At 42.9% G+C, this 26,888-nt stretch overlaps 1 protein-coding gene across 1 annotated transcript in view; it reads right to left on the reverse strand.

Annotated features, from left to right (window-relative positions):
* Positions 1 to 22,657, reverse strand: part of TNFAIP8 (TNF alpha induced protein 8) — a 57,974-nt gene extending 35,317 nt beyond the window's left edge. The window contains exons 1-2 of the mRNA XM_060235555.1: positions 22,577 to 22,657; positions 7,428 to 7,663 (exon numbers count right to left, since the gene is read on the reverse strand). The gene's annotated coding sequence lies outside the window, so the exon portion shown is untranslated. The remainder of the gene's footprint in view (positions 1 to 7,427; positions 7,664 to 22,576) is intronic.
* Between the last annotated feature and the right edge of the window lie 4,231 nt (positions 22,658 to 26,888).

Consider the following 26,888-nt stretch of genomic DNA (forward strand, 5'->3'; position numbering starts at 1 on the left):
AGTTTTACCATGGGAGCACAACTTCCTGTACTATGAAAGATTTTTGGGGTACCAAAAAACCAAAAGGGGTTCCAGAGTAGACCCTAGAACACTCCTGGGGACCGAGAAATATTGGTGTTGTGAGCAGGTAACAAGTTCTAATGAACCAGTTCTGGCCTTAGCAGAATTGAAAACTGCACTAATTATTTGAACCACCTGTGTGGACTCTAACTTTGATGTGTCCCAGTTAACAACCAAACACAGGTTTCAATAAATGGCCGCTGTGAAATATACCTGAGAAATTAGCTCCTCTCTCAGTGATGCTGTAATAAGCCAGTGGGAAAACTGAGCAGTCCTTGTTGCTGCATACTTCAGGGATAAATGCCAGGCACATTTTGCAGGCTGAGACATGGTGACCCTCCCCAAGGCACACCTCATGCTCACTGGTATAAGTCAATTGGGGCTACACTTAGCACAGTTTTTCAAAAGTGCCTTTACCAACATTATCTTTCACTGTCAAAGTTTGGTAACTCAGAGGGGCACCAGCTGAAAATAATACCCAAAAGGAGAAGATCAGTCAATCCCTCTTCCCAACTATAGTGGTCAAATGATGACTAAAAAGGGGTTAAGTAAGATTAGACAGATCACTAACTCTTAACTCAATGGTAGCAAGAAAGGAACTGAGTGAAAGAGGTGCTGCTCCTTCAGAACATGGACAGTTTAGGTGGGAAAAACCTGTTGCATTCACTCTGGAGAGGAGGGGCACCCTTTCCATAGGAAGCAGAAACTTCCATCTGCAGCTGGGCTGTGTATGCACAGTCCCAATGTGGGACTGTATAGAATACAGAAGATGAAACTCCTGAATTTCAGAATTTCAGCACTTCAGTAGATTTATGCCTTTTCATAGTTAGCAGTAAAAACAGGTTGCTTACCTGTAACTGATGATCTTCGAGTGGTCATCTGTGCATTCACATCGATGGGATATAGTGCACCTGCGCTGGTTCCAATCGGTACTTCAAAGCTAATTCTAGAAGGATTTTCACGCCCTCTCCACTGGGACAAGTGCGAGGATCCCGCCAGTTCCTTCTGACTACTGTGACCCTTGAAGGACCGACAGCAGTGAGGAAGGAGGGCGGGTGGTGTGAATGCACAGATGAAGATCATCAGTTACAGGTAAGCAACCTGTTTATCTTCTTCGTGGTCTCTGTGCTTCACACCGATGGGAGAATAGCAAGCAGTATACGTCTTACCTGGAGGGAGGGTGCTGGAGGTTCTCACAAGCGAACTGCCTCCAAGACTGCCCGGCCCACCGGAGCTCCTTGAGAGCAACGGACATCTAGAGCATAATGTCTCATGAATGTGTGGCCCAGGTGGCAGCTCTGCAGATGTTCACCAGGGGGACCCCCCTGAGGAAGACCGTGGAAGCAGCCAGTGCCCTTGTGGAGTGCGCACGAACAAACTGCGGGAGCGGCTTCTTTGCCAATAGGTAACATAACTTAATGGTTTCTACAATCCATTTAGATAGCCGCTGTGCAGAAATTCTAGTCCCTCTGGTCTGGGTTGTGTATGAAACAAAGAGAGAGGGAGAACAGCCAAAATATGCAATCTCCTCTCCTCGTCCAAGGAAGGAGCAGGAAAAAAGATGGGTAGAACAATGTCCGCTGATGTGGAACTCCAAAATGACTTTTGGTAAGTTCAGATCAGGGGCCAGGCTCACCCTGTGTGGTGGTTTTGGAGCTTCCAGCTGTATTGGTGTTGGTTGCTCTGGGTTTGGCTGGGTCAGTGACTTCGGTATCGAGGGAGTATCCCCCGGTACGGGGTCTGCTGGTTGTGTGGGAGAGTTGTTCGATCCTGAGGAAGTATGTCTGGACGATTGTTGGGTCAGGTCAGTTTCGAAATCAGACAAACTAGTGTCCTGGGTGTCTCCCTTCTGTCCTGACAGTTGGTGTATCGGAGAATGCAGAAATTGGAGCGGTGGTATTTTCTCCGGTGCTGGGAGAGGGCCTGGGGACGATGGAGGCGGGCGCGAGCTTTTAGCAGAGTCTTTCTTGCACCTTTTCTCCTGCTTACACTCTTTGTTCTCCTTGCGTCTTTTTGCAGGAGTGGAGGCTTCCGATTTGGGCGCTGGGGTCGAGCGTTTCGGCACCGATCGTTTGGCATCGGATCGAGCGGGGGGCATAACAGTCGAAGTGGAATCTAGCCCAGAGTCAGATTGCGACGGAGTCGTGGACTACGCAGTAAGTGCAGATTCCATGAGGGCTGTTTTGAGTCTCGCTGCATGATTTTTTCTCGTTTGCTTCAAGAATTTTGCACAATGTGTGCTGCAGTCTGGTCAGTGGCTTCTCCAAGGCACAACAGGCAAAGTTTGTGACCGTCTAGAGGGGGGATTTTACTGCCACACCGCTTGCACCTTTTGAAGAACCCCCAAGATTTTCCCATGCGGTGCCAGAGGACTATGCCGCCCTAAAGGCCGGGGTGGGTTGGAGGTAGTTTCCCCTGCCGGGGAGGGGTGCGTCTGGGTAATAGTGCTTACCCTGTCACTGAAGGTTTCTTTCCTTATTTTCAGGAGAAAAAGGTTGACAAAAAATGCTGAGAGGAGAAAAAGGAAGGTGAGTACCGACGAGCGGATGAAGAGGGAACCGATCTGCACAGCGAACAGAAGGGAACTGGCAGGACCCTCGCGCCCATCCCAGTGGGCATGCGCGGTGGAGCCAGCACGCGTGACCACTGGAGAGGGCACTAAAATCCTTCTAGAATTAGCTTTGAAGTATCGATCGGAACTGGCGCAGGTGTACTATATCCCATCGGTGTGAATGCACAGAGACCACTCGAAGATCAAAGAGGAGTCAACGTCTTTTGGTGCATTCCATGGCCCTACTGCTAAAAAATCTATGAAGCTATTCTTCAAAATATGAGTCGGCATGCTAATGACTATATGTAAAGAGAATATGTATAGTTCTAAATCATGTTTTCTAAGTTAAAATAATTATTTCAAATTTAAAATGTTCTTCTCACATATAGTCTCTGACACTCAGATTGAAATCATTATATGATCACTTTTGAAATTCACTGACCCATTTGGCTTTGGGAATAAAATGCTTTGAAAACCAAACCCCCACAAATACAAATTGAGATCTTAAGTATCTGATAGATGCTATGATTTGTCCAGTTGAATTAGGAAGATCACCACATTCTTACAAACCAGCCACCAGATTACATGTGCATACTCATATCAGGAAACAAGTCACTCACAGGTTCATACAAAAAAACCCCAACATTTATTTTTAAGTATTTCTCACTGTAAGCTCCCATTTTATTGAATTTAAATCTCAAAGTATTCATTTTGCCACCTGCTATCACCCTGAGGGGGATCTTATATGAATTATGCTCTGTGAATGAGTTGGGAAATGACAGAAATCAAAGTAGTAATTTGACTTTACTGTAACTGAGATACAACTGGTTCCACTGCTTCCACTCACCTACTTATCTCCTTGAGTCCAGAAAGCCAATCTCTTCCCCCAATCAGCCAAGGGCAGCGTTATCTCCTGCATCAGAGTCTTCCTCCTACTTCCCTGCCCATTATCCCCACTCTTTCTGGCCTTCTACCCTTTCTGATGCCTCTTGCCCAGATGCATCCAGAGTTGACCCCCTACCTCCTGGGAGCTGGTCTACCTGTCATAAAACAACCTAAATCCTGAATCCTAGATCAGCCAGAGATTAGGTGCAGGGCAGCACTGATACTCAGGCAGGGGCATCTGTGAAATGCAGCAGTGACAGGGACACAGCTCTCTGTCCCCCAAATTACAAATGTGTTGTCACCGGGGCTGTCCATTAGATGGATATGTCAGTCTGTCAGTCTACACCTGACCCAATCCCTGGAAGTATTATAATTGCTGGCAACTCCTGGGGCCTATGTAGGAAGAGATGTCAAGGGATCGTGCAATGCAAGACATCCTTGCCAGTTGCTCTAGCAATCCTCACAAATTTTATAATAAAATCACAGAGATTTTGGGGATTAAACATAAGAACATAAGAGAAGCCATGTTGGATCAGGCCAATGGCCCATCCAGTTCAACACTCTGTGTCACACAGTGGCCAAATTTTTTTTTTTATATATATATATATACACACACACACACACACACACACTGTGGCTAATAGCCACTGATGGACCTCTGCTCCATATTTTTATCTAAACCCCTCTCGAAGGTGGCCATGCTTGTGACCGCCACCACCTCCTTTGGCAGTGAATTCCACATGTTAATCACCCTTTGGGTGAAGAAGTACTTCTTTTTATCCGTTTAACCTGTCTGCTCAGCAATTTCATCGAATGCCCACGAGTTCTTGTATTGTGAGAAAAGGAGAAAAGTACCTCTTTCTCTACTTTCTCAATCCCATGCATTATCTTGTAAACCTCTATCATGTCACCCCGCAGTTGATGTTTCTCCAAGCTAAAGAGTCCCAAGGGTTTCAACCTTTCTTCATAGGGAAAGTGTTCCAGCACTTTAATCATTCTAGTTGCCCTTTTCTGGACTTTCTCCAATGCTATAATATCCTTTTTGAGGTGCGGCTACCAGAACTGCACACAGTACTCCAAATGAGACCGCACCATCGATTTATACAGGGGCATTATGATACTGGCTGATTTGTTTTCAATTCCCTTCCTAATAATTCCCAGCATGGCGTTGGCCTTTTCTATTGCAATCGCACACTGTCTTGACATTTTCAGTGAGTTATCTACCATGAGCCCAAGATCTTTCTCTTGGTCAGTCTCTGCCAGTTCACACCCCATCAACTTGTATTTGTAGCTGGGATTCTTGGCCCCAATGTGCATTACTTTGCACTTGGCCACACTGAACTGCATCTGCCACGTTGACTCCCACTCACCCAGCCTCAACAGGTCCCTTTGGAGTTCCTCACAATCCTCTCTGGTTCTCACCACCTTGAACAATTTAGTGTCATCCGCAAACTTGGCCACTTCACTGCTCACTCCCAACTCTAAATCATTTATGAACAAGTTAAAGAGCATGAGAACCAGTACCGAGTCCTGCGGCACCCCACTGCTTACCGTCCTCCATTGCGAAGACTGCCCATTTATACTCACTCTCTGCTTCCTATTACTCAGCCAGTTTTTGATCCACAAGAGGACCTGTCCTTTTACTCCATGACTCTCAAGCTTTCTAAGGAGCCTTTGATGAGGAACTTTATCAAAAGCTTTCTGGAAGTCAAGGTAAACAACATCTATCGGGTCTCCTTTGTCCACATGTCTGTTCACCCCCTCAAAGAAAGATTGTTAGAGCATCACAGCAACACACGACATCACTTCTGGTTGCCTAACCAGAAGTTATGTCACTGTGTTGCACAACAGCAGTCCTCCCTCCCCTATAATTTCTCCATGGCTGTACCAGGTAGAGGCAAGGGAAGGGGCCCCTCCACTTATACAGACCTAGTCCCACCTAGGAAGTATGCTGCTGAACTTGACAGACAAGCCCCATAGGTCCCTAGGAACCCTATAAAATTTTAGTCACTATTCCCATATTATGAATTTCAAAGACTTTCCAAGCGTACACCAAATACATTTTAAAGTTGCTGTCTGGCTTTTCTGCTGCCAAAGTCAGGCAGACTTGATAAGTTAAAATTACATAACTTTAAAAGACAATTTGTAGCATCTATTCTATATGACATTTCATCCCAGGAAATAAATCTACTATAAGGCTGGAAAGGGGACCATCCTGTATGAAACATAAAGTGAAATTGCCATTGAAAATAAAGTTGGCAGATCTACACAGACAGCAAAGCTGTAGTTCAGTACATATACTGCAAGTGTACAGAACAGTAAAATCCAACAAACAAGAGAAACTATGATTTACCCTTTGACCTCATTTGGAGAGTGTGCAACTACTGCATTTCTACTCGTATCAATGGATGGTGCTTATCCCACAGCCATGGGCAGACTGAAGTGCTTTATTGTATGCATTTCCCAGTTCAGTGCTCTGTAGAAACTTATCCAGTACTGTATCAGCTGATCCCTTGGTGGTGGAAAAACACTATCAGCAATAGAAATAAATAATCTATGCATGGGAAAATAGGCTTCAAAACAGGAAGAGGATATAGTTAAAGAGATGTGTGGGAGGTGGTAGATATAAAGATCATCTGAAGAAGTAGTTCTTTGACATAACTTTGCTTTATAAAGTATCAACTAACTTAATTTTAAAGCAAAGGTTCTTGCACTCTAAAATACAGCACTTATATTTTTCCCTTTCATTCTGTGCAGTGCAATCATTAAGAAAAAGAAAGATATTTAACACTCAGTCCATATTTCTGTCTCAACAATTAGCTGTGTGTGTCTTATTGAACTTATTAATATTTTAGTAACTGAAGTAAAATGTTTTGATTTTTTAAAACAAGTTTCCTAATAATTTTATTTCCTTCTCCAGTAAAAAGTTACCAACTTTTCAAAGAAAGAAATCTGATACACACATGGTTGCTGTTAAATATAAAAATACAAAGATACACATTATCAAAGTGAAAACAAATTCATAGGGAGTGAGTTTTGGGTAAAAATCTTGTCTCAAAAACTGTAACTCAGAGGGATGCAGAAGGTCTCAATGTACAATGGATAGAAATGAATGGCTACTTAATTCAGTAGGAGAATGTTACATGAGTAGTTTCCTGATCAGCTGATCAGTCAGAAGGAGAGTTAGCCAAGTATTTGATCAATTATTTTGAATCAAGCTTGACCCTTTCATCATCAGCACTACACAGAATTTACTGCCTTTTGGCAAAAGAACCCTTCTCTCCTACAATCTTCATACTGTTGTCTTTCAATTACCCCCATAACAAACCTGCTCTTTATGCTCTGTGGAAAGGACTGTCTTTAGACCACACAAGCAGCGGGGTGTGTGTGTGTGACTAGCTGGGGAAGAAAATCTCATCTACCCTTCCCCCACTAAGTTTCCCACAGTTTGAAGAAATATCTGCTTCCTGCCTGTAAACCCCATTTATGAGCATTTTTAAAATTCACAGGTAGATGCTATACATAATGGAAACCCCCTGCTTGACTGAAGAAAATGCACTCAGTGACGGATCTTTCTTTACTATCTCCTTCCCATACCAGCTTTCTGCATCTGAAAATGTACCCTGGGGTCACAGGGAGCCCCTCGTACATAATGCCATCAGATATGAAGGGGCTGTAGTGAGAATGAGGAAGTGTACAAATTTGGCCCCACTTCACTCTTTCACCAGGGGGCTCTTGCTCTGCTGTGCTTTCTTCACTAAGTTTTTCTCTTGCTCAAGAGTGAGGTCAGTCTGTTTTGCCCAATTCTTCCTCACTGAAGCCCACTCCATTCTAGATGGCTTTTTGTCATGGGGATTCGATAACTCTGAAAATGCGTTTTGGTAGTTTGCAAAGGGATACTGTGGGATGGGGAAGGAAAGGGAAAATCTACCATAAAGAATACCTTCCAGGATCTAATTCATTAAGATGAAGTACACTTGCTAAGTCACTTGAAACCAATGGTTTTGAAACCATGTTACTTTTTACAGCCTTGGAATGTACATATTTCTTACTGCCATCTATTGATCTTAGAAGACTTAACAACTTTTTTTTTTTCATTCTCCATCTTCTTTGATTGATGTCTCTTCCCTTTGATTTCTCTTTCCTCTTCTAAATGTTTTTGTAAGCCTATTGGGAAGAAAAGTTTTGTTTAGAGCAACAGCAGTCTTTTTAAAGCAGACACACACCTGAATTATTGCACTGTCTACTTCTAGTGTTACCACACCTGACCACTTCTAGTATTACCTTTTCCCCGCTGTATGAGGCAATATTACTAAATACCTTTTGATGAAACAGTACTGGAAGTTTATGGTTTCGTCGTATATTTGTAAACAGAGCAGATATTACATGTATTTTGAACAGCTGTCAGATCCCTACAAAGCAATGGGTACCCTCTCCTACAGGCTGCACCCAGAATAGCCTATCAGGGAACAATTTACTGTCCTTTAAAAAAATTTTATTGTCAGATCTCTGACCACTCTTTGCCAGTTTTCACTGAACTCACAAAATAACTATCTTGACTTTATTAATCAAAGCATTAATTGCCTCTTGTGTTCATTCAAGTATTAAGAAGTGACTTCCATTACAAACAAGCAATAGACCATGAGGAGTCACAATGAGAATTGTAGTTCTTTGACACACACACACAAACCACACAACACAGGCAAGGTACAATTGTATGTATCAGTTAACCTAATTTTCTCCTTCTATCCTTCCACTCTCCCTGATCTCTGTGGAGGAACAGAAACAGGATAAATATTCCCATAAATAAAGACTTGCAGGCTCCTGTTTGTGGTTATCTCTTTCCATTGAACCCTGAGAGGCTTGGTCCAGCTTAACCATCTATACACTATTTCCTACAATTGGTTTGTAGGAAATAGTGTATAGATGGTTAAGCTGGACCAAGCCTCTCAGGGTTCAATGGAAAGAGATAACCACAAACAGGAGCCTGCAAGTCTTTATTTATGGGAATATTTATCCTTTCCTCCTCTGCAAGCAGCCTCAGGGAGGGTCATAACAAATAGTTAAAACAGTTAAAATTAATACACAATACATGCAATTTAAAATTTGTAAACCCAATAGTAAGATACATGATGGCAGGCTAAAATATTGACATATTGGTATAGACCATAAGGCCTAGTGCTCATCAGAGAATTGAAACATTCAGGAAGAGAGATGAAGTTAAAAAAATTAAATGAATTGATGTGAAAACACAGTTCCAACTTACCCAGTATTTATTTCTTGGCAGAGAGCCACTGCTTTATACAGCACATGTCAAACCATGCATTTTAAGAGTATCCTTTTTTTTTTTTACCTAAAACAAATAACAGAAGCTCCTCCTAGGAGCAGAAAGTGTTTTACAGGGAACTGCCCTATCAAAAAGTGCACAGATTTTCTGTTGCTGCTCTTTACCTTCTCATGGGAAATCATAATAAAAATTTTTCATGTTGGTATGACACCGAGTTAAGCTTCATTTCTGAACACAGATACTCAGGAGCTGTTTTTTCTTCAACAACCACTTTCACTGAATCATTAAGTTGGACCCAGTTTGCTGGAGCCCTCCACTGTCATTTATGCCAGGCTTTATATGTCAGCTTTTATACATAATGAATGCAGTAAAATAATATTCCTGATACACATATTATGCGACTTATTGGCAGCGAGGGGCGGGGGGGAAGAAAACCACTAATGCATTTGAAAGTGGCAGTCATCTCATTTCTGCCTTCAGATCACTGTGCAGCTTGGATGAAAGTCCCCAATGCTGGTTTGGGAGTTTTGCTTGGCCTCAATTCTCCACTCCTCTAAGTCAAGCTCAGCAGTTAGCAATGCAAGCTGTCACATTTGAGGCAGAACTGTATTCATGCACAAGCTAAATGAGATGCCGCTAAACACAAACATTACTAAAAATTACTAGATTAGTATTTTTGGCAAGGCTTTGGGGGCTCCAGCATGCCTTAGGCACCCCCAGCATGCCTTAATCTGGCCTTAGTCTGAGATTGATATCAACTCAGTTCTGCCTTCCACACCATTCTTAGGCTTTGTTTCAGGAGGAAAAAAAGCAGCTAATGACATCTTTCCTATTCAAAAAGATCAGTGTTTAGCAAATAGGACCTTGTGTATTTATTAGCTGGTCATTTTGCTCGAGCATGGCTGCTTTTGACCTCTGCCCACTTTTCTGGAAGACATGTGAATCTCTGTCATTGGCATTTTCTCCCAGATTGTCTCTCTCCCCTCGGCCCTCTGTTTGTCCACATTCAGGTTAAAAATACAATCCTATGGTAATTAAATTTGCCTTCTTAGCATATACACAGTGCCAAACATACCTGAACTAATTTTCTTAAGGAACATCATTCCTTGAAAATATAAGGAATTCAGAAGATTAAAGAATCTCCATTTGCAGCTGTCAGAAGTAACATAGTCAATGTTCTTTGTTATTAATATCCAAAATATCTACCTTATTAATGAATATCTACCTTATGAATATTCTACCTAATGAATATCTTCACTTCTTTTCTCCAGGTCTGAAGTCATTATGGTACCTAGAAATTTTATTGTGGCACCTAGTGAGTCTGCCTCCTTTCTGGGGACTGGATCCAGCCCCTGCAGGGATTGGATCCATCTTGCAAGCAGCTGGCTCTTTCTTGCTTCCTTCTCTGCTGCCACCACACTGCAGCTTGCTTTTGCCCAAATCCCTCTTCCTGGTAAAGAACACATTTACATTTTCTACAAAGACTATAGATTTATACCCCACCCTTCTCTCTAAATCAGAGTCTCAGAGCGGCTTACAATCTCCCTTTATCTTCTTCCCCCACAACAGACACTCTGTGAGGTGTGTGGGGCTGAGAAAGCTCTCACAGAAGCTGCCCTTTCAAGGACAACTCTTGTGAGAGCTATCGCTGACCCAAGGCCATTCCAGAAGTTGCAATATATTTATGGTTCCATATGTTCCAGTTCAACATGCCTTCCTCTCTGGCTAACTTTCTTCACTTCCTCTTTGCTTCTGATGCAATAGCACTGATTTTGCCCAGTTTTGCCAAAGTATTTCACCTGAAAAGACCCACCCCCCTCTCCTCTTTAAACAAATGAAAAGTGGGGGGGGGGGGGAGGAACCTAACAGCACAGCTTGCAATTTTTATTAGAGGAAAGGAGCAAGAATCCAATAGCACCTAACAAAATTTGTGACAGAGCATGAGCTTTTGTGAGTCACTGCTCATTTCCTCAAATACAACAGAATGTGAGTCCATTGGCAAATTACCGACCGGTCTCTAATTTACTGTTTCTTGGTAAAATCATTGAGAGGGCAGTGGCGTTGCAGTTGCAGGGTTTTCTGGATGACGCTTCCATCCTAGACCTTTGCCAGTCCGGCTTTCGCCCAGGTCATGGGACAGAGACAGTGCTGGTCGCCTTGGTAGATGACCTCCAGCAGCATCTGGACCGAGGCGGCGTGGCGGTGCTGATGCTATTAGATCTGTCGGCCGCATTCGATATGGTCGACCATCAGCTACTGACCCGCCGCCTCGCCGACATAGGGGTTAGGGGGCTGGCCCTACAATGGCTTTCCTCCTTCCTCAAGGGACGGGGATAAAGGGCGGCAATCGGGGGTGAGCTGTCCCAGAGGCACACACTAGATTGTGGGGTGCCGCAGGGAGCAGTTCTCTCCCCGATGCTATTTAACATCTATATGCACCCCCTTGCCCAGATTGCCCGGAGGTATGGGCTTGGGTGTCATCAATATGCAGATGACACCCAGCTTTATCTGCTAATGGACGGCCGGCCTGACTGCGTTCAAGGGAACCTGGACCTGGCATTGCAGGCCGTGGCAAACTGGCTTAGGCTGAGTGGGCTGAAGCTGAACCCGACGAAGACAGAGGTCCTTTGCGTGGGCCACGGCACCCTAGGGAGAGAAATACCTCTCCCGATTTTTGACGGTGTGCCGCTGAAAGCGGCGCACTGGGTCAAGAGCTTGGGAGTTCTACTGGAGCCTTCATTATCAATGGAGGCCCAGATAGCAGCCACTGCCAAGTCGGCGTTTTTTCACCTGAAGTGGGCAAGGAAGTTGGCTCCCTTCCTGGAGTGCCGGGACCTAGCAACAGTGATCCATGCAACGGTCACCTCAAGATTGGATTACTGTAATGCCCTCTACATGGGGCTGCCTCTGTGCCGAACCCGGAGGTTGCAGCTGGTGCAGAACGCGGCGGCTAGGCTGTTATTGGGGCTCCCGAAGTGGGAGCACATACAGTTGGGGCTGCACTGGTTGCCAGTTACTTATCGGGTTCATTACAAAGTGCTGGTTATTACCTTTAAAGCCCTATATGGCCGAGGACCTGCCTACCTGAGGGACCATCTTTCCCCATACGAACCCGAGAGCACTGAGGTCAGCAGGGAAGAACCAGCTGGCTATCCCCGGACCAAAGGAGGCAAAACTACAAAATACTCGCACATGGGCCTTCTCTATCGCAGCTCCACACCTATGGAACCAGCTCCCGGAAGAAGTGTGAGCCCTGCGGAGCCTTGACCAGTTCCGCAGGGCCTTTTCAGGATGGCCTTTGCCGGCTGAGTGACTGATGCTAGGTGACTTCTATCAACATTATTTTTATGAACAGAATTAGCACCTGAAATGTATTTGTATTTGTTTTATATTGGAATGTTTTTAAGATAAATGTGATTTTAAACCTTTGTATAATTATATGGATATGTTGTTAGCCGCCCTGAGCCTGCTTTGGCGGGGAGGGCGGGATATAAATATTTTTTTTAAATTATTATTATTATCATCATCATCATCATCGGTCCTGATATTCTGGAGACTGGAGTGATTTCAGATGCCAAATGACAATAGCAGGCATTGGTAATGAGACAGGAAATCTAGATCTCAATTCAGGAGAATGCATTGTCTTGAGCTTCATTATCAGTTGCAAGTCAGCAGTCTCCTTCTCTAATCTCCCTTTGAAATTCCTTTTTAAGAAAAGTGTTACTTTTAGGTCAGCAATTGAATGTCCTGGAAAGTTAAATGTTCCCCCATTAGTTTTTGAATATTTTTTTTAAAATAGATTTTATTTTATTGAATCTAATCCAATACAAAGGGAGCACTTAATATAGTTTTTAATGTCAGACTTATGTCTATTTATTTTTTTGCATCCTCCTGGACTGAATCCTCCTGGATGGACTTGAGACCCAAGTTTATTGTTTCATTATCAATGCTGGTATCTCCACACCCACTATCCCTCTGCATATCACACTTAATCTAATCAAGCTTGATATTGTGATTAATCTGCTATTGTCATTTGGCATCTGAAATCACCTTTACAAAATTTATATCTCCAGTACTTTGTGTTACATTTTACAACAAGCATGGCCTGGCAGTGACATTTATGTCAGATCCAGCCCTCATAACAAATGAGTTCGGCACCTCTGCAATATGACATGGTTATATTGAGATTATTTCCCATAAATTAATTATTTATTTTGCTGGCAAGTTGTAGTACAATATGAAAATTGAGGAGTCAATTGTAAAAACACAGTTTAATAATCTCAGTGACATCTCATAGTAGTCGTAGACTTTTTGTTCAAACACAACTTTGCTTTTGCTATTGTCATAGGATATTCTGTCTAAACAATGGCCTTATTTTCCAGTGGTCTTTTCCATTCTACCTTGTATGTTTCAGGATGAAAGCAGCCCAGTTAATAGTCTTCAATATATGCTAACTGACAAGAATATTTACCCCTCCAACTAGTTCCAAAACCTGCTATGCAAACCTACAAAGGTAGCTATTATAAGAAAACCCTATTTGCATTTGTCATTTAATCAGCTGTTCTTGAAGCAATATGAAATACATAAACTACAAAGAAATTGCCATATTTTTCTATTATGCGAATTGGACTATCTATAATGCAAATTGGACTACCCTTTTCCATTTAGATGCTGCATCAGATCTAACTAATTCTGCTTGTATAAACAAAATATTGGTCCACAGACCAACAAACAAAAATTTACCACTGTGACATTTAGAAACAAGAGATTCAAATTCATATACAAGCCAACAATTATAATAAAATCAAAGCCAGATACAGATTGCTGTGCTGGGATAGCAAAAATAACAATACTCCACCAGACGCACAACATACTTCTGTGAATTCTTTTCCAACTATTCAGCAAAGATAAGAATTGTTTAGGAGAAACCCCTACTCCATGGATTTAATCTTAAAACCTAGGCATTTACTACTAGGATGAAAAAGGATCATTCATCCAAGATATTCCACTGAGCTTCATTGCCTGATGGGGATTTGAATCCATGTTTTTTTCAGTTGCAATCTGGTACTTGACCAAGTGATCCCCAAGACGGGGTCCACCAATGTGTTTCTTGGCATCCCTTTGCTTACTTAGTATTGGGATCTTGAAAGGAGCAGGCCTGTTTTTCTTTAATTTTACAGGATTCCTGCTCAACAGGAGAAAGGCAGGTCCTTCCAGGCAATAGACTCAGACACTGGGGGTGACCACTAGCGCTGTCTGCCAAATCATGACAATTCTCTCCATGGCTCTTTGAGTATGGGCAAAAAGCAGACCTGCAGCTTGATTTCATTTCATGGAAGTGACATTGGTATGTGTGTCCAGTGTCTTGCCAAGACTGGCTGGCTACTATGGTACTGGCTTGCCAGGTTGGTTTGGCTTGGATTCCCTGGTTAGACATTGGTTCTGTTCAACTTGCCACACTGGCCTGTTCTCATTGCCTTCTCTGATTTGATGTTGGTTGTGTTAGTTTGTAGTTAAAAAGTTCGTTGTTGGTTCTGTTAGCATTTGGAGGGTTTTGGCCAGTTTTGCTCCTGTGTGTTTGGCTATTAGATTCTTTGCCCGGGAAAAAGTATGACTTTTTTCCTTATAGGAAACAATGGCAACAAGCAGAATGGCTGGAGCATGGAACCCTTGATCCAATTCATTTGAAACTTGGATGGTCTTTAGTGGATGAGTAAAACTAGTTCTCTGCCATTTTCATTTGGTGTCATTTGGTGTCAACATCCACTCTATTGTGCCAGAAGGAGTCCCTAGTAGGGAATAATGCACACCCAAATTTTTGGAATTCAGGAAAACAAAGAAAGAAACCAAATTCTGAAACAGTATTGGGGACTTCAATAATCTAGAATACTGGTATAGATACCCTTCCTGGAGGAAGAAGGAAGGAATTTAGGTGCAAATCCTGGGACACCATCTACTGGGACACAAGCCTGTATATTTTTTGCTGTTTTCAGAGGACCTGCTGACAGTGAACATATACAAAGCAAGTGCACTGTGCCCTCTTCCTTTCCTTACACATGCACAGAGAAGTGTGGAAGGATGATAAAGTGTGATAACATTTTAGTACAAGAATGTTCAGCAATCTTACCTCCCACCAAAATCTCATCCTTGCCTTCTCTCTCTTGCTGCCTAGCACTCCCCACTCACTCTCACGTCAGTTGATCCTCCACTACTCAACATATGTGGTTATGGCTCAGAGGCTCTTTCTCCACAACTCTCCATTGCTTTCAGCAAGTCCTACAATGTCACTTGGAGATTAAAAGTGGGTCTTGGGTCTGGAAAGCTGAACCCTATTGACCTAAAGTACCTGATACTATAGTAATTGTTAAGCTTTTCGGGAAGATATAAGGGATGATGGTTACAGAGAACTGTACAGCATTAGAAAATTGTATGTAAATCAGAACAAGATGCCAGCTCAGACCTCTGGCAGTGGAAAAATTTGTCCCCTTTTCAGTTCTAAACTAACTCAGCAAAATGTTTGTCTGAAGCTCAAAGCTCCTGTCTAATTAAAGCTGACAACAGATAAATTATTCTCTAAACCAATCCAAACTATAAAAGAAGCATTTATCTTCACATTGAATCTGTCAAGACAGGACATTATACTAAGCAAACTATTTTATGTAATGTAACTGCTGTCTCTAAAACAGACAACTGCAGTATAATACCATTTTATTAGGAACAATCATAATATCACAAAATAGTAAGCACAATGTTTCAGTGTCATGCTTGCGATTTTGTAACATTTTGTTAGGTTTTAATAAAAAAGTTTTTACACTGGTATTTTCTTCTCTATGGACTAATGTTGCTACCAACAATATCTATTTTATTTATTCATTTATTTTTCACTACTCTAGTACTTAAATGCAACTACTCATTCAACCCAATGGCTTTGAGCAGCATGACACTATCTTGTTATAGTTTGGGAAAAGAACTTTGCAACAGCCAAAGTGGCTTTGTGTCCAGTACCTGCTAGGAGCACTCTCAGTTTCTCTTCAGTAGGTATATTTGTGGCAAAATCCATAATTCTCTTAAACCTGAGTAAAACACACAATCCAAGAGACAATACTTCAATGTCTTAATTCACCCCCAATTGACACAAACAATCTATTTGAGTAAGGAAGCTTCTTATAGACACCTGCATTACTACTTTAGAGTTGGGTATTGTAAGCACTGTGGGAAGATACTGCCCACCCTTACTAAAAAAAATAATCAGATTATAGCATTAGTGGTTATCTAAGCCTTTTCCCGCACATTTTCAAGCTGGATTCCCATGACAAATTTGATTGGAAATAAACATCCAAATAATAAAACTGATTTACTTGTTCCAAGATTCTCAAATTTTCCAAGTAAGTTTTGTGGTGCACTAGGAAAAAAATCAGTATTTTTGACTTATTGTAATTAACAGTAAGTTCCTCTTGTCCACAATAATCAACAAACACTTTTACTAAGCATCACAGCCCCACAGGTGTTCTGGTGCATAAACAGCATCATCAATGTAGAGGAGAACAGGGGATTTTGACAGAATAGGAATATGTGAATTAACACTATTCGAAGAGGTCACTATATCAGATACATATAAATTAAACAACTTAAGTGTTGACAAGCATCCTTGCCTAACCCCTTTGTGTATTGGGAAAGCCCTTTAAAAGTGACCTTCCTGGGTACATCTTACTTTGGATTATTAATTTATTTATCAAAACGTATATCCTCCCTTTCTGCCCACATCAGTGCCACCAAGATGGCTAACAGACTAAAAACATGCATAAACAAGTCTTAAAAACCATTAAATCAAACCAAGAACACACCACTGAACAATTAAAATCAAGCTAAAATATCCAAACAAAAACAAAAAAACCCCAGTAATTAAAACTTAAGGCAGGTAGGAGGAATCACTGAAGGAATGCCAAATGAAACAGAAATGCCTTCTTTTGGCAGATAACCTCAACAGAAGACAACATGATAGAAAGAGTTCCAGAGTTTTGATGCTGCAACTTAAAAGGCCCTTTCCTTTGTTTTAAGTCGCCTAATCTCAGAAGGTTGGGGAGACCCAAGAAGGGCCTCAGACCACCACGGGGGTTGAGTAGGTTCATAAGGGAGTATCAGGTCCTTCAGATGTAGTTTCATTACCTGTCTTTCAGTAAGAGATACCTTATTACATTACCTTTTGATGGAGTTCTTGCATCATAATCAGAACTCCACATATTCTACAAGTAAAGAGCATTAGTACTAGGACTAAATCCAAGAGGAGTTACAAATCCTTATTGGCATATAGTTTTTCAGCCCTGGAGCACTCCTTGTGAAAAATTCAGAAGCAAGAGAAGGAAGCTCAGCAGGATTTCAGCAGCAGGAATCATAAATCCAGTGCTCTGAAGGGCAGAGTTCACTGCTCCTCTGCTAAATAGCAAAAGGAAAGAAATTAAAATCAAACAAATCTATGAACATTTGTCTGGTTTGCCAATTCATAAACATCACACTGTGCTGATCACAATGCATGTGTTATGCTTCGTTCATCCGCGTATTAAACAGATGTATCAAATGCGTATTTGGTTTTCTTATTATGCAAACATTTGCTTTAAATCAGTGTTTCCCATTTGCAGAATCGTGACCCGCTACCGGGCCACGGAAGCCTCACTACCGGGTCACAAGAAAAGCCAAAGCTAACCCCAGCAAAGCTAGCCACGCTCCATCTCTGTGTTGTACAGAGGGGAGTTGGGCTGCCTCTCCTTCCTTCTCCCCCGCTCCCAGTGTTTGAGAAAAAAGCTGGCATCCACTGGCACTTCAGACCCATTAAATGTTCTTCAAGGTATGAGCTTTCATGTGCCTTGCAGTATGTTCTTTTGGGGAGATTTCACCGGGAGGCCAGGGCAGCAAAGAAGGGTGTGTGCGCTTTTTTTCAGCCAGGAGGGGCGGGGAGTGAGTGGGCATTCCAGTAGCTAATTTTTTTACCAAACGACCCCTGGGCAGAATTGTTGCTGGCTGGGGTCATCTGATGGTGAGGAAGGCTTCCCCCCCATTTCTTTCTTTCTTTCCCTGCAAGTGATGCTCTGTCTGTATTTTTGGTGCTGGGAGGGGGGGAAGCAACAGTGGGAGGGCTTCTAGTGCCCTGGCCCCACTGGTAGACATTCTGGTGCTTTTGGGCATTGTATGAGGGAATTTTGGACTGGATAGTCCACTGGCCTGATCCAACATGGCTCCTCTTATGTTTATGTTCTTTCTTTCCATGTCTTTCTTTCCCTTTCCTTCCATGTCTGTCTTTCTTTCTTTCCCTTTCCTTCCATGTCTTTCTTTCCCTTTCCTTCCATGTCTTTCTTTCCCTTTCCTTCCATGTCTTTCTTTCTTTCTTTCTTTCTTTCTTTCTTTCTTTCTTTCTTTCTTTCTTTCTTTCTTTCTTTCTTTCTTTCTTTCTCTTTCTTCCTTCCTGGATGAAACTTCTGTTCATCATACTGTTGTTGCAGACATAGGAGCTCTGCCAATGAAAAGCTGGCACCCCCAGTTGTAGCCAGCTGGCCTTCTATGAGATTTCTGTGTGAGTGAGTGAGAGGTATGGGGCAGAAAGAGATTATTGGAGATCACTGCGGTATATCTCAACAGCACTGGAAGTGATGGTACTATGAACTTGGCGCCATTTTAATGGTCCTGCTTTTAACAGCTGACACCAAAATTAAACTCCTCCTGTAGATATTAAAAAGGATTAAAGTAGTTCACTGGCTAAGTATCTGCACAACAGGTTGTTTTTAAAGGCATGGGAAAAAAGCTGCAAGCCCCTCATAAATATCCTTTTTGGGATAACTGCAGAAAAGCTTGTATGAACTTCATATAACTTGAAATTAATTCATTAATTGCAGTACAATTCTTTGCTACCTTTCACAGCAATTTTCCAGTGTTTCAACCAAAGAAAAGTATGAAAAATAGATGTCGAAAGATTTTCTTGAAACCAAGCAAGCTTGGTTGTAGCTTAAGGAAGGGTTCCAGTAGTAGCAGCTGAAGGAAGGGCCTACTAAGTGTGTCAGCATATTTTGAGGTAGAGCAGCTGCCAGGGCCCAGTGTGGGTGGTACACAGCGCTGGCATTCCTGATGGCAATGGCAAGAGCACTCCCAACTGCATACACTGGCCAGTGCTGTTGAGGAAGGGATGTGTAGGTGGTGCAGGCAACTGAACATGGGCATTAGGAGTGCTTGCAAGCTGGAGAAGAACACACAAACAGATAGGTGCATGCAGGTGTGGGAGTGGAAAGAGAGGACAGCCCACTTTCCACTCCCATTTTGACTCCGTATGAGTTTCAGAGAGATTTTTCTGAAAATGAATTTACTTCAGAAGAGGCAGGTTTGGGGGAGTGCCCTGGAAGATGTGGAGTTTTGGTTCAGTATGCCCCGGAGGTGACATCACTTGGCCCTTGACACCACAGGAAATGACATAATTCCTGTCTCCCAGCTCCACCCCCGAAGTCTCCTGGCCTCACCCCCAAATTTTAGTGGGCCACGAAGGAGAAGTGTAAAAATAACTGGGTCACGGGAAAGAAAAGTTTGGGAAACCCTGCTTTAAATGACATGAAGAGGAAGAAAATCACAAGTTATTCCAAACAGAATTTTTTTAAACATAGTGAACACTGTGTAGACAAATCTAGTAAGAAAATATTGGTTGTAATCCTAAAAACACTTTCCTGGGAGTAAGCCCCAATGAACAAAATACTTCTGAGTAGACTTGCTTAGGATTGCTCTGTTACCTGTCTCAAAACAATTATAATGTCTATACATATTACAGTTAAGTATGCCATAAGAATCTCAGTCAGCCATGTTACATTTGTAAATACAAACAGCCAAGGTAAACATAAAACAGCCAAGGGTGGTCCTGATCTGTGAATATCTAAATCTATAGTTGAACCCCATACTGACACTAAACAGATTTTCTTGTAAACTTGGGAAACTCCCTAGATTTGCAGAAAAAACGTGATTTAAAAACATTTTTTCAAAAATTCCACCCTCAAAGAAAAGATCATTCTCTGTACAAGTGCAGAGAACATACCTACATGGAAGCCCTGGAGTATCTGTCACTCAGGTAGCAGTGCTGGAAATGCATGGATGAGGAGGAAAGGGAGCCCCCAGCCACTCGCCCCAGGGAGGTAGGAAGGGAGAGGACAGTGGCTGTTAAAAAACTTTCCATAAGACTCTTGGTGGATGAAGGGAAGAAGACGCAGTGCTGCTCTGACCAGCAAGCTGACAGGGTTCCCACCATGAGTCAACATGGAGAAGGTAAAGCAAGCAGAGAGAACCTGGAGGTGGTGGAGGAAGAGACTTCTCAGCTCAAAGACTGATGAGACTTTTTAGAGCTTAAAGGAGTCAGGGAGGCTATGCTGCCTCCCTTCTCCACTTCCTTGATAAACTTTGTGTACATACAAGCATGAATTTAGTTGCACCTTCTGAAAGAGGGGTGGGAAGCAGTGCAAATTTAATTGCTATTTGTATCTCTGGTCCTCACTTATTCTATTGATGCCTTCTTTCCCTCTCCTTTTCTGTTTGGATGTTTCTGAACCCAGTGATCCCATCCTTCCCCAGTTCACATCCTGATACTCACCTCGGTTGGCTTTCTTACCAATTCTGTTATGGTTAGGTATTTTTGTAAGTGCTTCAGAGTTACAGCTTAACATTTTGTTTAATAGACATATAGCTGGGGTACAGCTTTGAGAAGAAATCAGTATATATTCATTCTGAGATAGTATGAATATAGGTAAACATGGCTTTTTAGTGAGGGTGAGAGAGAAAGTGACAGAAGGCACTCAGGAGAAGCGAGAAAGAAGGATGGGGAGAAAGAAGGGGAGAAGGCATGATTGACAGGAAGGTCAGAGGAAAGCGATAGAGCATGACTGATTTTGCACTAGGCTTGTTGTGGGTGGAGAGCCCTTTTGCTCCTGTTGCTTCTCTGTTTTTGCACAAGCTGCCCTGGAGCTGCGAGTTGGCACGCTGCTTTTCCACAGCAAGCCAGATCCTCTTACAAGCGGTTTCTGCTTGCTGCGGAAAAGCCGTGCGCCAACTCGCAGCTCTGGAGCAGCTTCTGCAAAAAACAAGAGAAGCCCTGGGGACAAAAGGGCTCTCCACCTGGAACAAGCCCTAGTGTGAAATCGGTCCATGAGTGACAGAGAAAAGGAGGAGAAAGAGAAAATGAGAGACAGAGAGGGAGGAGAGGGCAGGAAGCAAAGGCAGAAAGACTGGAATTATATATCTATAACAATGGTACAACTGAAACCATATCCCCTACCCATTTTACCACAGGAACTGTCCATGAAATCTTTACAATCCTAACTTCAAAGTCAGTTGAATGATGCACTGTTATTGTTAAGCACTATAAAGTGTCATCAAGCATCACAAATGTAGTTTATTCTAGGAACTTAAACAGCAGCAACTTACTTGGAACCTCCTTGCTCTCAGGAAATTCATTAATAATTCACTTATTTTATAGTCAAATTCACAGAATTGGTGGGTACCATTTCCTGCTTTTAGCTCACTTAAGTTTTTGTATTTTTAACAACTTGAAGCAATCCTTCTTTTGGAACAAGAAAACCCAAACATATCTCTGGGATGGGGGGGGAGGGGACCAAGACATCTAACGATTTCATACCATTCAATCTTCATGTACATTCTACTGTTTACATTTACCATTAACCAAGACTTTTAAATTACCTTTTACAGACAAATACATTACTTATGCTATTTTTGGAAAGTTTTCTCTAGTAGATGGCCCAGAAACCGGCAACTTTAAAGTTTTATGTTGACATTTAACTATTCCAAGTGAACTAACAACACAAACTTCACATAGTGTAAATACTATAGGTGCACTCTAGCATGGCACTTCATCTTCAAATGTACAAGCTCTTTCCATGAGTTTCCAGGGAAAACAACAGGGTGAAATACCCAATTCAGGGGATAATTTCTGCAGAATTCACCAAGTAGGCCACGCCCACAATAAACCCTAGAGTGGAGCAAAAAGGTAGAGGGGAGAGAAAAGAATGTACATAAGATGCAGCAACAAAACGCTTTCAGAGACACATCATATGACTCCCAACATTATTTGCTTCACTATATGACTTGGGGCGATCTCCCTGGTTACTTTTTACAAAAAGTGTTGGAGTCAACCTGACAAGAATTCATTTCTTTCTTGCTTGAAAAGTCAGCTTTGTATCTGGCTCTTGCGATAAAGGGGAAAGGCACCTCCTTGAACATCCTGTCTCACAAACAGAACTGCTGAAACGTGCCCAGCGTCCCTTCAAGGTATTTTGCCATCCTCAGCGAGGTGCACCCACAAACTTCCTCCCTCCTTCTCGAAGACCGGAGGCGAAAGGAATCCGCTTAGTCGGCACTCGCCCAGGTAATCGCTCGGGTGGCTTGACTGGAGAACCAGGCAGTTCTGGACAGAAGTTTGATCCCTAAAGCAGGCGAAAAAGGATGTCGCACTACTTTAATGGATGAGCAGGGGCGGCTCAGCAAAATACAGTCAGTCGTTTACCTCACGTTCATGAGAAAGTTTGAATTCAGTAGCACCTTTAACATCAACAAAGTTTCATTCATTCATGGGAAAATGAGAGAAGTCCAGTACTGCAGACGCCTGCTTGTCCCGCGCGGTCTCTCTCTCTCCTATTATTCAAACATAAAGCCATGCCAGACACAAACACATTCCTCCCCCCCATATTTGCGAGCTACTCTCCCCCCCTCCCATAAACCAGGCCCACAGGGTCTCTCTCCCCCGTGACGACGTCACTTACTTTGTTTCCGCGGACGGAAAAGAGCGGGAGGAACCCCAGCAGCTATCGGCAGCACCTTGCCAGCTTCACGTCCAAACGCTCAGAAGGCGTCAGGGCAGCTCGGACCGACAAGCCAAGAGGCGTAGGCGGAGCCAGAGGAAAGGGAGTTTGAGATTTTGGACCAGTCATGAGAGTCAGAGAGGAAGGCGGGTGGAGCCTCTTGGGGCTCAGCGCAGAGGGAAAGTTGATACAAGTTTGAAAGGTGTGCAGGGTGGGTTGCGCGTGGAAAGCAGGAGAGCTGGTTTACATCCTTAAGGTGCTGTTAGGGTTGCCAATCCCTAGGTGGGGGCAAGGGATCCCCTGGTTTGGAGGCCCTCCCCCCGCTTCAGGGTCGTCAGAAAGCGGGGGAGGGGAGGGAAATGTCTGCTGGGAACTCTGTTATTCCCTATGGAGATTTATTCCCATAGAAAACCATGGAGAATAGATCCGCGGGTATCTGGGGGGGCTGTTTTTTGGGGTAGAGGCACCACATTTTCAATATAGCATCTAATGCCTCTCCCCAAAATACCCCTCAAGTTTCGAAAAGATTGGACCAGGGGGTCCAATTCTATGAGCCCCAAAAGAAGGTGCCCCTATCCTTCATGATTTCCTATGGAAGAAAGGAACTGAAAAGGTGTGCCATCCCTTTAAATGTGATGGCCAGAACTCCCTTTGGAGTTAAATGATGCTTGTCACAGCCTTGATCTTGACTCCACCCCAGTGTCTCCTGGCTCCACCCCCAAAGTCCACAGATATTTCTTAAATTGGACTTGGCAACCCTAGGTGCTGTGCTTTTCTTTTCGGAAGACAGCAAAGCCCAGAGGGGCGGTTGTGCTGTAGCTATAAATAAGGAATCTGTAGCTATAAATAAGCTACAGATAAATAAAGATACCTTAAATGTCCATTTTTTTTCTCAGTACCGGTTGGCGCCTGTAAACCCAAGGGTGTGATGCACAGAGACCATGAAGAAGACGAAGGGCCACTAAGGACTGATACCCTTCCTGCCCTCCCTCTCATATCTGCCTAAGTTCACAGAATCAGCATTAAGAACATAAGAGAAGCCATGTTGGATCACGCCAATGGCCCATCCAATCCAACATTGTGTCACGCAGTGGCCAAAAATTTTTATATATATATATATGTAAATACATACATATGTATATACATACATATATATACACACTGTGGCTAACAACCACGGATGGACCTCTGCTCCATATTTTTATCTAACCCCTTCTTGAAGCTGGCTATGCTTGTAGCCGCCACCACCTCCTGTGGCAGTGAATTCCACATGTTATCACCCTTTGGGTGAAGAAGTACTTCCTTTTATCCATTTTAACCCGACTGCTCAGCAATTTCATCGAATGCCCACGAGTTCTTGTATTGTGAGAAAGGGAGAAAAGTACTTCTTTCTCTACTTTCTCCATCCCATGCATAATCTTGTAAACCTCTATCATGTTACCCCGCAGTCGATGTTTCTCCAAGCTAAAGAGCCCTAAGCGTTTCAACCTTTCTTCATAGGGAAAGTATTCCAGCCCTTTAATCATTCTAGTTGCCCTTTTCTGGACTTTTCCCAATGCTATAATATCCTTTTTGAGGTGCGGTGACCACAATTGTACACAGTATTCCAAATGAGACCACACCATGGATTTATACAGGGCATTATGATACCGGCTGATTTGTTTTCAGTTCCCTTCCTAATAATTCCCAGCATGGCGTTGGCCTTTTTTATTGCAATCGCACACTGTCTTGACATTTTCAGTGAGTTATCTACAACGACCCCAAGATCTCTCTCTTGGTCAGTCTCTGCCAGTTCACAGCCCATCAACTTGTATTTGTAGCTGGGATTTTTGGCCCCAATGTGCATTACTTTGCACTTGGCCACATTGAACCTCATCTGCCACGTTGACTCCCACTCACCCAGCCTCAACAGATCCCTTTGGAGTGCCTCACAATCCTCTCTGGTTCTCACCACCCTGAACAATTTAGTGTCATCTGCAAACTTGGCACCTTCACTGCTTACTCCCAACTCCAGATCATTAATGAACAAGTTAAAGAGCATGGGACTGAGTACTGAGCCCTGCGGCACCCCACTGCTTACTGTCCTCCACTGCAAAGACTGTCCATTTATACTCACTCTCTGCTTCCTATTAATTAGCCAGTTTTTGATCCACGAGGACCTGTCCTTTTACTCCATGACTCTCGAACTTACTAAGGAGCATTTGATGAGGAACTTTCTGGAAGTCAAGGTAAACAACATCTATTGGGTCCCCTTTGTCCACGTTTGTTCACCCCCTCAAAGAAATGTAACAGGTTAGTGAGGCAAGATCTTCCCTTACAGAACCCATGCTGAGTCTTCCTCAATAACTTGTGTTCATCAATGTGCCTACTCATTCTCTCCTTGATAATGGTCTCTACCAACTTTCCTGGTATTGAAGTCAGACTGACTGGCCTGTAATTTCCTGGATCTCCTCTGGAACCCCTTTTAAAGATGGGGGTGACATTTGCTACCTTCCAGTCCTCAGGAATGATTTCAATGAAAGATTACATATTTTTGTCAGAAGATCCACAAGTTCAAGCTTGAGTTCTTTCAGAACTCTTGGATGTATGCCATCCGGACCTGGTGACTTACTCGTTTTTAATTTGTCTGTCAGTTGTAGGACCTCCTCTCTTGTCACCTCAATCTGACTCAGGTCTTTCAACCCCTTCCAAAATAAGTGGTTCTGGAGCAGGAAAACACTTATCTTCCACAGTGAAGACGGAGGCAAAAAATGCATTCAGCTTCTCAGCCATTTCCCTATCCTCCTTCAGTAATCCTTTTACCACTAGGTGATCCAAGGGCCCCACTGCCTCCTTGGCCACTTTCCTGCTTCTAATATATTTGAAGAAATGTTTATTGTTGGTCTTTATGTTTTTTGCAATATGCTCCTCATACTACCTTTATGGCTACCTGATCACAATCTTGCATTTGATTTGCCACAGCCTGTGTTCCCTTTTATTAATCTCACTTGGACTAGCTTTCCACCGCTTAAAGATGTCCATCTTACCTTTTACAGCTTCCATTACTTTGTTTGTTAACCATGCAGGCCTTTTCTTATACCTGTTTGTGCTTTTCCTGGTATATATTTTATCTGAGCTTCTAGGATTGTAGTTTTAAATAGCCTCCACGCTTCTCAAGGGTTTTGACTGTATTTACTTTTTCTTTCAGTTTCCTCTTCACTTGCCTCCTCATCTCAGAGAATTTACCCCTTTTAAAGTTAAACGTGGTTGTGCCGGTCTTTTGGGGAAACTCCCTATACAAATGGTGAAATCAATAACGTTATGGTCACTGCTCCCAAGCGGTGCGATCACTTTTACATCTCTCACCAAGTCTTGGGCATTACTTAGGACCAAATCCAGGATTGCCCCACCCCTGGTAGGTTCTGTTACCACCTGCTCCATAGCACAGTCAGAGCATCTAGAAACTCAGTCTCTTTCTCTTGACTTGAACAAATATTGACCCAATCAATCTGCAGGTAGTTAAAATCACCTATTACGACACAGTTTTTACAGTTAGCCACTATCTTTAATCCTTCCATCATATTATAATCGTCCTCTTTCTTTTGTTTTGGTGGGTGATAAACTCCCATAGTTAAATTTCCTTTTGGGCCCTCTATTTCAACCCAAAGCATTTCTAGAAGGGAATCTAATTCTTTGACCTCAGTCTTACTGGACTGTATACCCTCTCTGACATACGGAGCCACCCCACCTCCAACTCTTCCCTCCCTATCCTTCCGATATAACTTATATCCAGGAATCACCGTGTCCCACTGATTCTCCTCATTCCACCAAGTTTCTGAAATTCCCACAATGTCTATGTTTTTCCCCAACACTAAACATTCCAACTCACCAATTTTACTTCAAACACTTCTAGCATTTGTATACAAACATCTATAATTTCCCAGGCAAGTTAGGCCCGCAACCTTCCTCCTGCCGCCTTGAGACTTTGGCAGACACTCCATACTTTTTGTCACCATCTCAGTGGACAACTCTGATCCATTACCCGGTAGAAAAGTAACAGCTAACCCTTCATCTCTTTGAAGAAGAAGAAGAATTGCAGATTTATACCCCGCCCTTCTCCCTGAATCAGGGACTCAGAGTGGCTTACAATCTCCTATGTCTTCTCCCCCCACAACAGACACCCTGTGAGGTGGATGGGGCTGAGAGTGCTCTCACAGCAGCTGCCCTTTCAAGGACAACTCTTGTAATAGCTATGGCTAACCCAAGGCCATTCCAGCAGGTGCAAGTGGAGAAG

This window comes from Heteronotia binoei, chromosome 4, assembly GCF_032191835.1.
Source record: "Heteronotia binoei isolate CCM8104 ecotype False Entrance Well chromosome 4, APGP_CSIRO_Hbin_v1, whole genome shotgun sequence".
In the NCBI taxonomy this organism is placed as follows: domain Eukaryota; kingdom Metazoa; phylum Chordata; class Lepidosauria; order Squamata; family Gekkonidae; genus Heteronotia; species Heteronotia binoei.